Consider the following 15,061-nt stretch of genomic DNA (forward strand, 5'->3'; position numbering starts at 1 on the left):
TTTGAATGTTATAATTCTTGACATCTGATTTATGTCCATTTATTCTTTTATGTAGAGACTGTCCGGTTTGGCCAATGTACATGGCAGAGAAGCCTGGGAAACAAGCAGGGAGAACTGGAAGTCCTGGCACAGTCAAGGAATTACGATGTGATTGGAATAACAGAGACTTGGTGGGATAACTCACATGACTGGAGTACTGTCATGGATGGATATAAACTCTTCAGGAAGGACAGGCAGGGCAGAAAAGGTGGGGGAGTTGCACTGTATGTAAGGGAGCAGTATGACTGATCAGAGCTCAAGTATGAAACTGCAGAAAAACCTGAGTGTCTCTGGATTAAGTTTAGAAGTGTGAGCAACAAGGGTGATGTCGTGGTGGGAGTCTGCTATAGACCACCAGTCCAGGGGGATGAGGTGGACAAGGCTTTCTTCCGGCAACTCATGGAAGTTACTAGATCGCAGGCCATGGTTCTCATGGGAGACTTCAATCACCCTGATATCTGCTGGGAGAGTACGGCGGTGCACAGACAATCCAGGAAGTTTTTGGAAAGGGTAGGGGACAATTTCCTGGTGCAAGTGCTGGAGGAACCAACTAGGGGCAGAGCTCTTCTTGACCTGCTGCTCACAAGCCAGGAAGAATTAGTAGGGGAAGCTAAAGTGGATGGGAACCTGGGAGGCAGTGACCATGAGATGGTCGAGTTCAGGACCCTGACACAGGGAAGAAAGGAGAGCAGCAGAATACGGATCCTGGACTTCAGAAAAGCAGACTTTGACTCCCTCAGGGAACTGATGGGCAGGATTCCCTGGGAGAATAACATGAGGGGGAAAGGAGTCCAGGAGAGCTGGCTGTATTTTAAAGAATCCTTATTGAGGTTACAGGGACAAACCATCCCGATGTGTAGAAAGAATAGTAAATATGGCAGGCAACCAGCTTGGCTTAACAGTGAAATCCTTGCTGATCTTAAACACAAAAAAGAAGCTTACAAGAAGTGGAAGATTGGACAAATGACCAGGGAAGAGTATAAAAATATTGTTCGGGGATGCGGGAGTGAAATCAGGAAGACCAAATCACACCTGGAATTGCAGCTAGCAAGAGATGTTAAGAGTAACAAGAAGGGTTTCTTCAGGTATGTTAGCAACAAGAAGAAAGTCAAGGAAAGTGTGGGCCCCTTACTGAATGAGGGAGGCAACCTAGTGACAGAGGATGTGGAAAAAGCTAATGTACTCAATGCTTTTTTTGCCTCTGTCTTCATGAACAAGGTCAGCTCCCAGACTACTGCACTGGGCAGCACAGCATGGGGAGGAGGTGACCAGCCCTCTGTGGAGAAAGAAGTGGTTTGGGACTATTTAGAAAAGCTGGACGAGCACAAGTCCATGGGGCCAGATGCACTGCATCCGAGAGTGCTAAAGGAGTTGGCGGATGTGATTGCAGATCCATTGGCCATTATCTTTGAAAATTCATGGCGATTGGGGGAAGTCCCGGACGACTGGAAAAAGGCTAATGTAGTGCCCATCGTTAAAAAAGAGAAGAAAGAGGATCCTGGGAACTACAGGCCAGTCAGCCTCACCTCAGTCCCTGGAAAAATCATGGAGCAGGTTCTCAAGGATTCAATTCTGAAGCACTTAGAGGAGAGGAAAGTGATCAGGAACAGTCATCATGGATTCACCAAGGGCAAGTCATCCCTGACTAATCTAATTGCCTTCTGTGACGAGATAACTGGCTCTGTGGATGAGGGAAAAGCAGTGGACGTGTTGTTCCTTGACTTTAGCAAAGCTTTTGACACGGTCTCCCACAGTATTCTTGCCAGCAAGTTAAAGAAGTATGGGCTGGATGAATGGACTATAAAGCGGATAGAAAGCTGGCTAGATCATTGGGCTCAAGAGATAGTGATCAATGGCTCCATGTCTAGTTGGCAGCCGGTATCAAGTGGAGTGCCCCAAGAGTCGGTCCTTGGGCCAGTTTTGTTCAATATCTTCATAAATGATCTGGAGGATGGTGTGGATTGCACCCTCAGCAAATTTGCAGATGACACTCAACTGGGAGGAAAGGTAGATACGCTGGAGGGTAGGGATAGGATACAGAGGGACCTAGACAAATTAGAGGATTGGGCCAAAAGAAATCTGATGAGGTTCAACAAGGACAAGTGCAAAGTCCTGTACTTAGGATGGAAGAATCCCATGCACTGCTACTGACTAGGGACCTAATGGCTTGGCAGCAGTTCTGCAGAAAAGTGGACAGGGGTTACAGTGGACGAGAAGCTGGATATGAGTCAACAGTTTGCCCTTGTTGCCAAGAAGGCCAATGACATTTTGGGATGTATATGTAGGGGCATTGCCAGCAGATCGAGGGACATGATCGTTCCCCTCTGTTCGACATTGGTGAAGCCTCATCTGGAGTACTGTGTCCAGTTTTGAACCCCACACTATGGAAAAATTGGAAAGAGTCCAGCGGAGGGCAACAAAAATGATTAGGGGACTGGAACACATGACTTACGAGGAAAGGCTGAGGGAACTGGGATTGTTTAGTCTGCAGAAGAGAAGAATGAGGGGGGATTTGATAGCTGCTTTCAACTTCCTGAAAGGGGGTTCCAAAGAGGATGGATCTAGATTGTTCTCAGTGGTAGCTGATGACAGAAGAAGGAGTAATGGTCTCAAGTTGCAGTGGGGGAGGTTTAGGTTGGATATTAGGAAAACCTTTTTCACTAGGAGGGTGGTGAAACACTGGAATGCGTTACCTAGGGAGGTGGTGGAATTTCCTTCCTTAGATATTTTTAAGGTCAGGCTTGACAAAGCCCTGGCTGGGATGATTTAGTTGGGGATTGGTCCTGCTTTGAGCAGGGGGTTGGACTAGATGACCTCCTGAGATCCCTTCCAACCCTGATATTCTATGTTTCTATGATTGCTGGCATATGATGGCATATATCACATTGGTCGATGTGAAGATGAAGTGAGCTGTAGGTCACAAAAGCTGTAGGTCACAAAAGCTAAATAAATTTGTTAGTCTCTAAGGTGCCACAAGTACGCCTCCTTTTCTTCATGCTGAGTCAGAGCATAGAACAGGCTTTAAGTTATTGGTATGTCTCTGATACTTTTTCTTAAAAAGGAAAATGACTATGCTTGAATGGATATTGATCTGTGTGTTACAATTACTCCTGAGTTGACTGAAAAGTAAAAATGGGTTAATTTAGAGCCACCTAGTTGCTAAGATTTTCCCCTGACTGTTTCACTTTTGCATGAGGGGGTTCTGATTGAAGATTTAAATGAAGCTGTTTTCTTAATAAAATTTCACATAGACAGATGTTTGCCCCTAGGAACTGTTCAAACAACAGAACTTATATAAGAAGTACACTTAACATCATGAGCACCCAAAATAGAGTACTGCGTTAATTGTCAAGTTTTTTGTCTCATTTCTGAAGACAAATTATTGCATTCTGGTTTCTATTCTGTTTCATATTCTGTTTTCCAGTGTATAATTTCTGAAACAGAGGAATTAACATTTGATAATAAATGATTCACTGAAAGGACCTGGAAAACTGTAAATGTTTACCCAGAAAATCACCTGAGAATATCCAAGGCTTTAAAAAATGTTAATTTGTACAGATCTGAAATACGCAATTAGGCTCATGCTCAGAACTGTTTCCTCTGACAAGAGCTGCCTAACATCTGTTAAGTCAACTATTTTTATTGCCAGTGATCCTGAGTTTGTCATTTATGCTTCTGTGATTGAAATTCTTAGTCACGCATAAATATCGTCTGTTCTACTCGCTACCTAGCCTCCTCCTTTTCCTCTGGGTCATGTCTTTTACTGGACTGGGGCTTTTATTAATCAGCAGTTTCTCAGTAAAACAGTTTATTTTTTGTTGCCTACTGGTTTGCAATGGTGTCTAGATGTCCAAGGGTCTGTTAATCCATTTGCATGTTCCCTCCACTTTATCTGCTGCCATTAGCAGTAAGGAGAGTAACTAAAACTTCCATTAATCTGCTCATTCCTTTCCTGTGTGACAGCATTTGTAGGTCAGGCTAGAAGCTTTTAATTTTCATTAGGAGAAACAGTTCCTGGAAGAAGCATTAGAGACATATGTAAGACAGTTAGCCCCCTACTAAAATTTCTGGGAAGGTTCATTGGTCCCCTCACCATACTAGGAGAAAGGGTAAGGGGCAAAGAGGAGTCAGTAGCTGGACTGACAGGACCTCTGGCCAATCAGAGAGCTCCAGAACAGTGCCTTTGTGAAGTAGCCAGTACCCTAAGTCAGTCTGATTGACCAATCAGCTGGGTCAAATCAGGGAGCCCCAGCTTGGATGCTAGCCTCAGTATCTGCTGGGAAAAGGGGGACAGGGAGCAGCACCAAGTGGGGTGAGGGAGTGGTGGCTGGAAGCGAGGAGTATAAAAACAGTGTGAGAGACTGGAGGACAGCTGCATACTGACACAGTGACAAGTATAAGAGAGAGTCAAAGAGTGAAACAAAGGGGAAGGTCAATGGAAAGGACAGTGAAAACCCACTGTGAGGACAGTGGAAAACCCACTGTGAACAAGGAGACAGACCCAGCAGGGAAGGACCCTGAAGAAGGGAGTGAACAACAACACTAGAGAAAGGAGGGGCCTATAGAGTGTGGTTACAGAGATCCCAGTTAAGGAGAGTAAGAGGAGCAGCAGGGAAGGAGATGAACTACGGGAGCTTAGTAACACCCACCACCACCACCATACTGCCCTAAGACCAGCCATGCAGGGACCCATGACTAGCCGTGACCTGGAGGCATTCAGAGCAAGCCCTGAGTCCATGGAGAAGGTGGCGAGTCCTGTGCAGTAACTTCAGCTGGTTCTAGAGAAGCTTGTCCGGTTCAGTCCTGAGGCAAACACTTGCATGAGCTGTGTATAGCCTGAGACAAAGGCAGCCCCATCCTTGCTGTAGGCGGGGGAGGCCAGTGCTCAGAGATCGCTTTTTCTTTCTCTCCTTTTCAGTTGACGCTTCAGTGCGGGGAGTGGTGGTGGTGGTGAGTGGGCCACTCCCTTGGTGAGTACTCAACCAGCGCATTCACGCGCTTGGGAAGCGGGTCGTCTTCGTTCACTATGGAACAACATCTAGTGACCTTTTGAACCAGGGTCTTTGTTGTAGGGGAAGATTTGGGGCTTGCACAATAAAGAAGAAAAGGGGTGGTCTGAACGCTGCTGGGATAATTTGTGTGGAACTCTGAGTGAAGCCATAACTCAGGGAGCGGGGCATTATCCTCATCACACACCCCAGCTGGCACTACCAAACGGAAGAGCCAAGTTTCACCACCCCACGGAAAAGAGAGTTACCGTTTAAAGTATGTGTGGGGGAAGGGGGAGGGAGGTTATATAGACAGATAGAATAAATAGTTTAGTATGTCTTTTCATCTGGGAAATAGTGTCAGGATTGCGTTAGTATATTTTAAAACCTTTCAACTGCTTAGTATATTTTGAAACCTGCTAACAAGTTTTCTTCCATTTTTAAACTATTCCTGAAAAAGATAAAGCTGGGTTTTTTTATTTGGTGTTTTCACAGGCGCCGACTTTTCAAAGTGCCGGGCGGTGCTCCGCGCACACTCCATCCCTTCCCCAATGCCCCACCTACGCCCTGCCTCTTCCCACCCCACCTCTTCCCAGCCCTGCTCACCCTGTCCCACCCAATTCCCACCCAATTTCTCCCCCTCCCCCAAGCATACCATGTCCTTGCTCCTCTCCCCTCCCTCCCAGCCTCCTGCATACTGTGAAACAGCTGATTGCAGCAGGTGGGAGGTGTGGAGAGGTGCTGATCTGCAGGGCCCGCTGGCGGGCAGGAGGTGCAGAAGGGAGGGGGAGGTTCTGATGGTGAGTTGCCAATGGGTGCTCAGCACCCACCATTTTTTCCCCATGGGTTCTTCAGCCCCAGAGCACCCACAGAGTTGGCGCCTATGGGTGTTTTATGTGTGTGTCCTTTTTAACAATTTAGTTCAAGATAAAACTACTACCCCAGTTAGGAGTATGTTACTTATTGGGAATCTATCTACTAACTGGGTGGGAGCACTTCACCTCACAGATGGATCTGACACTGGGGAGGAGGTACTGTGACGAGAGGGCAAGGTGATTTGGACGCTCCCTTGCCATAGTCTTCAGTGTTCAGGCCCATTCCTGGGTCTCAAGAGCAGCTGTGACATCCCTCAAGTGCCAGGAGTAACTGGGTTGCGACTTTAAACCCAATCCCCAAGTGTTCTGGGGACCTAGCAGGCAATGCCTTGCTAGTGTAGCCTCGGTAGGTAGATGAGAGGGAGGGAAGTCCCCTGGAATTACTAGTGTGGCACCCTTTCCCACAGGTGGGAAACCATGCCCAGTCTGTTCTTCTGGGTCATGTAGGGATGGTGAGAAATGGTTTGCTTCTTGTCCCTCTGAGATAACTTAGGATGGGGTAGGGTCCCATTTTACAATCACCTCCTTCTAACCCTGTTACACATAGGTCAGCAATGTTTGCTTCAGTAACCCCTCCTGGCAAAAGCTTAATGTTACCAGTTCCTGCCAGGGAATTGTTGCTTATGTGGTTCTCTGATGTTCTGTGAATAACTTTTATACCCCCAAACAAATATTTATGCTTTACTGAAAATAAGTAAGACACTGTTTCAAATAATTGAAATAAGAGGAGATTGCCATGAAGCCTGGTATTGCTTTGGGGAAGTGTGTGATTAAAATACATGACTAAAGGATTGATTGCAGTGTTGTTGTAGCTGTGTTTGTTCCAGGATGTTTGAGAGAGACAAGGTTGGTGAAATAATATCTTTTATTGGTGAAAGATAAAAACTTTCAAACTATATAAAGCTCTTCTTCATGTCCGGAAGAAAGCAGAGTGGCGCCAGACCTGCCAGAACAACAGATACAAAATCTGCAGACGTATCTCCACTGCTATGATGGTGCATAGCCCACATAACACGCCTTTTAAAATTCATGGGTCCGCCACATGCTTTACACATGTGGTATACCTCATGCAGTGCATCAAAAGCCCCAATAACACTATGTGGGTGAACCCAGACAATCACTATGCTCTCCAATGAATTCACACAGAAAAATGATAAAAGACAAAAACACCATATCACCCATGGACAAACACTTTTCACAAAGCAATAACTCTATATCTGATCTTTCAATACTTGTCCTCAAGTTCTAGAGGGTAACTGCAACAACACCTTCAAAAGGCAACCCTGAGAACTTAAATTCATAACTCTGCTAAACATCAAAAGCCAATGACTTAACAGGAACATTGGTTTTATATCTCATTACAACAATTTGTAACAACACACCAGGCTGCTTGCCTCGCTTAATTGCCCACTTCAAATTTTATGCATAGCAATCTAACCCCCAATTGCCCACTTCATTTCAAGTGACCTCTTCTGCAACAAAAGATATTATACCTTGTCTGTCCCAAAGAATTGATGTCATTTTCTTCTGTATAACAATAATTTGCTGTTTCTGTTTTTCTGGTCTATATGTACTTATATAATCAATTATTTTTTTCAGCTGTTTCCACTACTCCACTCCCTCTTACTTACCTGTGCAAACATAGAGCTCAGCTGTGCCCAGCCACTGCATGAATGCACAAGGCAGGGGAAGAGTAGGCAAGGAGCTTTCCCTTCTCACTCTGCCTCACCGAACAGCTGCACCGCTGCTGGACACATTCTTCTTGTTCCCCTCAGCTATGTCAACCCTTAAAATGCTACAGTGGCACAGCTGCAGTGGTGCCAATGTGGCACTTCAGTGTAGACACTCAGTACAGTGACAGGAGGGGTTTTCCCATCACTGTAGTTAATCCATCTCCCCTAGAGGCAATTGCTAGGTCTAGGGAAGAATTCTTCCATAGACCGAGCACTGTCTACACTGGGAATTAGGTTGGCATAGCAACACCTCTTGGGGGTGTGGATTTTTCACACACCTGAAAGACATAGTTATGCCAATATCAGTACAGGGACTGGACAGCTCAGTTGCTGGCTGGAACCAGAGGAGGAAGCATGATGTTCCTGGTTGTCCGAGGAAGCTGCGGCAGCTGGAAAGAGCAGTCGCTGGCTGAGACCAGAAGGAGTAGAAGGCTGGGAGACTCCACAGGTACAGAGACTGGGGCAAAACCTTGCCTAAGTAAGGATAGGACTGTGCAGTTCTCCAGGCACAGAGGCCTGGGAGAGAGAGCTTTGACAAGAAGGGCCAGAGACTGTTATAAGCTCTCTAGGTGAAGGGGCCTGTGAGAAAGAACCCTGAGAGAACAAGGCAGAAAGACTGACAGAGACTGTCTAGGCAAGGAGGCCTGGTAGAGACCCTGCTTAAACAGAGAAGGGGCCAGGGAACCAAAAAGCTGATGGGACAGAGTGGGAAGAGGCCCAGGGAATGCAGTCATAGACAATAGTAAAAGAAACAGCAGGTGGCTGCTAGTTGTAGACTCCCTGTATTGGGACCCAGAGTAGTGGACGGGCCTGGGTCCCCCTCACTGGCCACAGGCAGAGTTGCCTCCTCAGCCATTGGCCACAAGTTTCTTTTGGAGCTCTAGAAAGGGGTAAGTGCTTACCCAGGCCCAGAGATGGGACTGAGGAACTCAGGGAGGTGCCAACCATTTGTTGGATTGTGTTACCCCGGAAGGGGGTTGTTTTCTGCTTGTTTTATATACAGACTGTGAGTGTCTCAGCTGGAGGGCTGAGTCACTGAAAACCCATCTGAAAAGAGAAACTGCCAGCAGAGAGCACTACGAAAGCAGAGAGTGCAGGCGTGTACCCGGCCAGTAGGAGGTGCTTACAAGAGGTGAGTTGCCACAACTTTACGGTGTCCCTATATCTCTGACTGCCAGAAGCTGGGAGTGGATGATAGAGGATGGATCACTCAATAAATTGCCCTTTTCTGTTCATTACCTCTGAAACATCTGACACCAGATACTGTCAGAAGACAAGATACCAGGTTAGATGGACACAGTATTTAGATTCTGCAGTTTTGGAGTGTATTCACATTTGCATGTTATGTTACATTTCCAGGAAGGAATGCATCCTTCTGACTGCACTGTACAATATTCTAGAGCCATTTTTACACCTGTTGGTAATTTATGTTTACCTAGAATATGTGTTAAAACATCAAAACTACATCTGAGTAGCACTGATGTTCTGAGCTCAGCCCCAAAGGCACAACAGAGAAAGAACTGTTTGACAGATCTTTAACAGGATTCTCCATAGGATGCTGTATTGAATTTAATGATATGACACTGTTACAAGGAAAGTTCATAGAATAAAATGTTATGGAAAAGGAACCATACCACATGAAGAAGCTAGATTAGCCCTTAAGAACCAAACCAATAATATAAAAGCTATCAACAGGATAGATTTGAAATTTGTGGTCTGGTGAGGAAGGATGCTTCTTGTTACATACTGAGTGACCTCAACTCCTGCAGGACTGTGCACCTTCCAAGACATGGCCCTAAGGGTCTGTAAGGTTAGCTGGAGAACAAAAAACACCCAGCACAAGTAAATATGATTGTCTTTACTTTGGCATGTCTAGATTCTAGAAGCATTTTAAAATATTTCCGTATCTTTTTGTGACGGGGGGGGGGGGGGAAATTGCTCAGAGGCTGGGGATTGTATGGTAAATTACAGCCAGCAGTGATTTCTTTGTGGCAAATTGGTCTGTAACTACACTGATGTTATGAGGCATATTCCTTTTTTTTTTCTGATTTATTTACCTTAGAAAGTTCGATTCAGATTCTATTTTTGGTTTTCAATGAAAACCTGCATTTAAAAAAAATCTAATTTCACAGCTAAAAGTTTACTGAGACCCTGGGAAGTCATGTACCGTTACCTATCTGAGGTCATAGAGTGGGAGAAGTAGGTCATACTGGATTTAAGCCTACAACCTTTCTGTCTTCCAGGTTTCTGACTGCAATCTCTTTGGCTTACAGTAACGACTTTGGCTCCTTTGCTGGATATAAAATACACTTATTTACTCTCTAGACAAGTCACCATAATTATTTCTATCTATCTATCTATCTATCTATCTATCTATCTATCTATCTATCTATCTATCTATCTATCTATCTATCTATCTATCTGTGACGTTGCACTCCATATGTTTTATGGAAATATGTTTATGAATGTGAATATGAGGTAGCTGGAATATGCTTTATGTAAAAGGTCTCTTGTAAGGTATCATAACAAAGGTTATAAACTACTGACTATATTCTTCCTATTTGTAGCCATGTATAATTCTTGTATCTGAAGCTAGAAATGTGAAGTATAACTCTGAGGTCCTATTGTAATTATGCAAAATGTGGGCCATTAATGGTGATTTAGAATCTTGATGGCTCCCATTGTCTAGGACAATTGGTTGTAAATGGTTTATTTACATGCAAACCTTTCTGTGTACATGTGGGCCAGCCCAGGAAGAATGGAGATGAGGGGTCTTACAGTGACATGTGACCATGTCATGTGATACTGGAATCCATCTTAATCCTTGTACTTTTCCACTGATGAGCAGAGGTGGGGACAAGCACAGACAAAAGATTCCCACCTTATGCCAAAGCTATAAAAGGGGATGGAGCAGGAAAAAAGGGGCTGCCAGTCATGAGAAAACCCCTGCTTACCACCTGAGATGTCTGCTGAATCTAACAAGGACTGTACCAGGGGAAAGGATTGGGCCCAGACTATGAAGGAGTCTAGTCTGTGAAAGAAGCTTATTGGAACGTCTTTGAAGGTGAGATATTATCTGTAATCAGTTTCTTAATGTATTAGGCTTAGACTTGCATGTTTTGTTTTATTTTGCTTGGTAACTTACTTTGTTCTGTCTGTTATTACTTAAAACCACTTAAATCCTATTTTTTATATTTAATAAAATCACTTTTGTTTATTATTAAACCCAGAGTAAGTGATTAATACCTCGAGGAGCAAACAGCTGTGCATGTCTCTCTATCAGTGTTATAGAGGGTAGACAATTTATGAATATACCTGTATAAGCTTTATACAGAGTAAAACGGATTTATTTGGGGTTTGGATCCCATTGGGAACTGGGTGTCTGGGCGCTGGAGACAGGTAAGCTGCTGAGCTGTTTTCAGTTAAGTCTGCAGCTTTGGCGATGTGGACCAGACCCTGGGTCTGTGTTGCAGCAGGCTAGCATGTCTGGCTCAACAAGACAGGGTTCTGGAAGTCCCAAGCTGGCAGGGAAAACGGGCTCAGAGGTACATCAGGGGACAGTCCCAAAGGGGTCTCTGTGACCAAACCTGTCACACTATCTATCTAATCTAATCACATACCAAAAAACTACATTGAAAGAACATTTATTCAGGTTGCAAAGTCAAGCATTCAAAAGTTAGGAAATGCCAGATTTCAAGTTGCCTGTGGAACCTTAATTTAGCCCCCTTATGTTTATATATCAATCTTCAATTCCGTGATCACATCCTATTTTTTCCACAGGACTCCTACCTCATCCAAAGCACTTGATGAGCAGTTATTCAATATTTTGTTTTATCCACATTGTTTAGTGTGTGTCTCTGGGCCTTATTTACTGCACACTCTTAAACCCTGCTCTGAAGACAGAATTATTAATTTTCTCATGGTTTTTTCTCTGACATTCATCATTATAGAATCTGAGAGTTTCACAAATGTTGATTTATTTTCACAACACCTTCATAAGATGAAGGGGTATTATTATGCCATTGTACAGATGTGGAACTGAGAAATAGAGAGATTACAGTAAAGAATTTCCATTAATTTGGGTGCCCAATTTGAGAGGCCCAGGACTTTATTTTTCAGAGTACAGGCAACCTTAATTTTAGTATTTCTTAGCTGTTGAGTGCCTGACTTTGCAACCTTAACAATGCTATTTTAACATATTTTTGTGAGTAATTTCCTGTTTAAAAAAAGCAAACTGAAAGAACTGAAATGCCATCAAGTGGCAACACATTGACACTCACGCGTGATCAGCAGGGTTGGAACCTTTAAATCGACCACACAGACATCTGCCACTTGAGCTAATTAAATAACACTGCAATAATAGATTGTCATCCTGTATGCGGACCAGCACTAGAGTGGGATGGGACACTTTCCCAATGGGTTTCATTGATATTTGCTGATAGCAGAGGAATGGCAAGACTCAGGAATCTTAGGTTCCATTCCAGATTCTGGTGTTGCCTGCACTCTAATGAGCATAGACTCTTCTGCCCATTCCCCCCCCGCCAAAGTATGACCCATTCTGCCCCATTCCCTCCAACCTGTCTTTATCCCAGTCCTGTATTTTTCTCACCCCTGGCTCCTCATGCCAGTTCCATTCTCCACATCTAGTCAGTCCTGGTTTCCACTCTGCAGGCTTCTTCTCCCATTCTTAGGTTCCTGACCCAGCAAGTCCTAGTTTCACCCCTCTGGACTCTCAGATCATTCCTAGTCGCCCTCCACTTCTAATGCCAGTGTCCTTGCCCAGTCCTAGTTTCCCCATTCCTGAGTCTTCATCTCATCTGTCTCTCTTTCCCCACTCTGGACTTCATTCACAATCCCACACCTGTGCTCCCAATCCCAATTCTCCCTGGGCTCCTCATGCAATTTCGGTGTGCCTTGCTTCAGCTACATGTCCCAGTCTTTTTTGCCAAGCCAGTCCCAGTTCTCCCCTTGCACCCCAGCAACTCAACAGATCTTCCTCCCTTTCCTTACCTGATGGTTCTCACTCCCAATCTCCTTGCCCAGCCATCCCCAGTATCACCTCCCAGATCCTCATCCAATCTGTCTTACTCCCATCAACAGGCTTGCAGTGCTCCCCCCATTTCCTTCCTCAGCTTCCAGTTCTGCTCTCCCTCAACCCAACTGACTGTCCCAGTTTCTGCCACCCATTCTCCTCCCGCATAGGCTTCTTGTGCCAATCTACTCCCTTCTCTCCCCCACCACCCACAGGTCCAGCTGTTGCCCCATTTGCATTCAAATCAGGCAGCTTCCTGCTTCCTATATGCACCTGGAGGGTCTTTGAGACCACAGGAGAGACAGGCTGCCTGCTCTCAGTTCAGGTACCCAGACCCAACATGGCCTGCAGCAGCCCAAGCTGAAATTGCAGGGAAAATCCTGGTCAGTGATCAGCTAGAGTATCCCAGTGTGGCTGGAATCTTTGGGCAATTTAGCTGCTAAAATCTAAGAAGTTTCTACTGAGCATGTGTGAATTGCAATTTTTCAAAGGCTTTGAATTTGGCCAAATTTGGGCAGATTTTCCTGGGAATAGCAAATGGCACATCCCAGAAACCAAGGCTACCCACCTGTCAAATATAAAGTCCCTATCAAAAGTATGGGAGTGCTACATCTTTTGCTAAATGTTTTTAACATGGGCAAAACAATGTATTTTTCCCTAGCCTTATTCTTGGAAACAGCTAAACCCTTCTGCTGAAATTTTCCCCCACAAAATTCAGCCTGAGACAAACTCAAGACTCATAGACTTTAAGGTCAGAAGGGACCATTATGATCATCTAGTCTAACCTCCTGCACAACACAGACCACAGAATCTTACCCACCCAATCCTGTAACAACCCCCTAACCTATATCTGAGCTATTGAAGTCCTCAAATCGTGGTTTAAAGACTTCAAAGTGCAGAGAATCCTCCAGCAAGTGACCCATGCCCCCCACTGCAGGGGAAGGCAAAAAACCCCCAGGGCCTCTGCCAATCTTCTCTGGAGGAAAATTCCTTCCTGACCCCAAATATGGTGATCAGCTAAACCCTGAGCATGTGGGCAAGACTCACCAGCCAGACACCCAGGAAAGAATTCTCTATAATAACTCAGATCCCACCCCATCTAACATCCCATCACCAGGCCATTGGGCATATCTACCACTAATAGTCGAAGATCAATTAATTGCCAAAATTAGGCTATCCCATCATATCATCCCTTCCATAAACTTATCAAGCTTAGTCTTGAAGCCAGATATGTCTTTTGCCCCCACTGCTTTCTTTGGAAGGCTGTTCCAGAACTTCACTCCTCTGATGGTTAGAAACCTTCATCTAATTTCAAGTCTAAACTTCCTGATGGCCAGTTTATATCCATTTGTTCTTGTGTCCACATTGGTACTGAGCTTAAATAATTCCTCTCTCTCCCTGGTATTTATCCCTCTGATATATTTATAGAGACCAATTGTATCTCCCCTCAGCCTTCTTTTGATTAGGCTAAACAAGCCAAGCTCTTTGAGTTTCCTTTCATAAGACAGGTTTTCCATTCCTCGGATCATCCTAGTAGCCCTTCTCTGTTCCTGTTCCAGTTTGAACTCATCTTTCTTAAACATGGGAGACCAGAACTGCACACAATATTCCAGATGAGGTCTCACCAGTGCCTTGTATAACGGTACTAACACCTCCTTATCCCGACTGGAAATACCTCACCTTATGCGTACCAAGACTGCATTAGCTTTTTTCATGGCCATATCACATGGGTGGCTCATAGTCATCTTGTGATCAACCAATACTCCGAGGTCCTTCTCCTCCTCTGTAACTTCCAAATGATGCGTCCCCAGTTTATAACAAAAATTCTTGTTATTAATCCCTAAATGCATGGCCTTGCACTTTTCACTATTAAATTTCATCCTGTTACTATTACTCCAGTTTACAAGGTCATCCAGAACTTCCTGTATTATATCCCAGTCCTTCTCTGTCTTGGCAATACCTCCTAGCTTTGTGTCATCTGCAAACTTTATTAGCACATTTCCATTTTTTGTGCCAAGGTCAGTAATAAAAAGATTAAATAAGATTGGTCCCAAAACCGATCCCTGAGGAACTCCACTGGTAACCTCCTTCCAGCCTGACATTTCACCTTTCAGTGTGACCTGTTGTAGTCTCCCCTTTAACCAGTTCCTTATCCACCTTTCAATTTTCATATTGATCCCCATCTTTTCCAATTTAGCTAATAATTCCCCATGTGGAACTGTATCAAATGCCTTACTGAAATCGAGGTAAATTAGACCCACTGTGTTTCCTTTGTCTAAAAAAATCTGTTACCTTCTCAAAGAAGGAGATCAGGTTGTTTGGACACGATCTACCTTTCATAAAACCATGTTGTATTTTGTCCAGTTACCATTGAACTCAATGTCCTTAACTACT

The sequence above is a fragment of the Lepidochelys kempii genome, chromosome 1 (genome assembly GCF_965140265.1).
Source record: "Lepidochelys kempii isolate rLepKem1 chromosome 1, rLepKem1.hap2, whole genome shotgun sequence".
Lineage (NCBI taxonomy): Eukaryota > Metazoa > Chordata > Testudines > Cheloniidae > Lepidochelys > Lepidochelys kempii.